Below are 2384 nucleotides of genomic sequence, written 5' to 3' on the forward strand. Positions count from 1 at the left end.
CCCAATCTTTAGACATTCAAATGTGATGTTTTCATCTACAAAGTTCACACAGTGAGCCACACAAAGAAGTCACACACACTCGAGTGTGCACACACACATACACACACACACACAAAGCAAAAACTGGTAACATTTTAGGTACGTTTTTATTTCTGTATGAGGCTGCACTCACTGTTGTCCTGGGCCATGTGGGCCTATGTTAAAGGATAGCTGATTTATACAGAAAGACAAGACGCCACATTCTGCTTGGGAAAGAGTGTCCCAAGTGGTGAAGGCAGGAGAGGGACTGAAGGAATGGTACCCCACCAAAGGGAATCTGAGACCCCTGCAGAGCAATCCCCACAGCAAAGAAGTGCTCCCAGGGTCAGGAGCACCCAGGCTAGGAACTCTGAGTTCTTGTACAATCGAGAACACACATGGGGATGGAACCCATGGCCCTTGGGAACTGGGGGGTGGCTGGGGATGCCACTGGCCATGTGGGAGGACAGCAGCTGTCGATGGGAATCACAGACACAAAGTGGCTGAGGGAAGGCTATGGGACAGCAAGAGCAAAGACAGGCATTCAGAGGTATAGAGGAGAGGTGATCTGTGGGCCATGGATGCTGCTGACGGACACTCACTGTTTCTGACGCTACCCAGCCTCCCCCCATCTCGCCTCCCCAGAGTTTTAAGACGCTCCATGGGGTGACTCATGGTGGATTCACATTTGCTGGTTGAGGGCAGGGGTTAGAGGTCAAGCTGCGGCTCTGAGGGAGGAAGGACACCTTCCATCATGGCTTATTGTTTCAGAAGTCTGGAGACGCGCAGGGTCGGGAGCAATGGGTCTGGCTGTACAGGTTGTGTACTGCACAAAGTCCAGCTCGGGGCAGGCTGGACATTTACCCTGAAAAGGAGGGTCCCCCTTTTCGTACTCTGCTTGTCAAGCTACGGGCCCCAAATGCAGGACCACCGAGACAGTGCACCAATGTGAATTCAGCTGAGCTCTTGAACAGAATAACTCCACACTCCTCATCTGCAGTTTTAAAATTCATAAAACCCTTGAACATTAAGGGAAAAAAAAAATCGTTAAAAGATTTTTTTAAAGACAGATTTGAAGTAAGCTCGCTTGGCGGAAAACCCTGACCTTAGCTAACACAGGCTAATTATAGTCTGTTCTTGTCCCACTTACTGTGAAAGTCTGAGCTTTTCCTGCCGAAATATTCACATGTTTTACCAGGGGAGAGCACCCTCGCTCTCTGCTGGGAAGCAGGGGTGGGGGTAGATGTACATGCAATTTACATTGTATTTGAAAGTATCTTCGTCCTAACACAGGTCTGTGCCAAGGGTTTCGCATTCAGGCTGGGAACTTGTGCCCCCTTGATTTTATAGATGGAGAAACTGAGGCCCAGAAAGGCCAGGTCATAGGTCATGTCTCCATCTCTCCTCACCACAGAAGTTCCAAGAGGCTTGTAGAGTAGGACACAGCAGTGAAGAGCCCAAGCCTCCTCTCACTGGTAACGAGGAAGTTCTCAGCACACAGGGGAGGGTCTGAGAAACAGACTCTATCTCTCCCCTGAGGAGGATGGGTACCAAAAAGTCAACCCTGCACCAGGCTCACAGGGGCCTGGGTGTCCAGTCCAAAGCTGAAAGTCCCCTCCTGGAATCGACCTCTGCCCGGTGACCAGGCACAGTAGACGCCAGCCGTAGGGAAGCCCGCAGATTCTGGAAGGATCTGTGGGTGAGCCCAGATTGACTGGAGCGCCCCAGAGAGTCAGGTGCTGAGGACATACAGAGTGCAGTGTGGGTTCCTCCTCCCAGGTCCTGCCAAGTCCAGAACGAGCCAGGCTCCGACCTCAGCACCAGCCAGGACCGAAAGGCTTCCCTCTACTCAGTGAAACACAGCCAGCCTCCAAAAGCATCAGCAGAGACAGGGTCCAGCGCCTTCCACCTAGAAGCAATGTAAATCTGAAAAGGAGCTTCATAGCATGCAGTGTGTCTGCCCTCTCTTTTTGCAGGAGAAGTTGGAAATCCAGGATCATGTCACCAAAGCCATCATTATCCATCACCCATCCGAATCAATTTAAGCTTCCTAAAAATACGTCTTTAAAAATCTATTTAAAAGTATTGCGGTGAATATTGAACTCAAAATCACATTGTGATTCATCTCTGAGTCTCACTGTGTGCATCTAAATTACACATTTAGACAGTCTGTATTGCTTTTACACTATTATACATACATGGTTCTAGATCTTCTTCAAAGAAGTTTCTATTCAAAGTCTTTGCCCGCTGGGCGGTGGTGGCGCACGCCTTTAATCCCAGCACTCGGGAGGCAGAGCCAGGCAGATCTCTGTGAGTTCGAGGCCAGCCTGGGCTACCAAGTGAGTTCCAGGAAAGATGCAAAGCTA

The sequence above is a fragment of the Peromyscus eremicus genome, chromosome 18 (genome assembly GCF_949786415.1).
Source record: "Peromyscus eremicus chromosome 18, PerEre_H2_v1, whole genome shotgun sequence".
NCBI lineage: Eukaryota > Metazoa > Chordata > Mammalia > Rodentia > Cricetidae > Peromyscus > Peromyscus eremicus.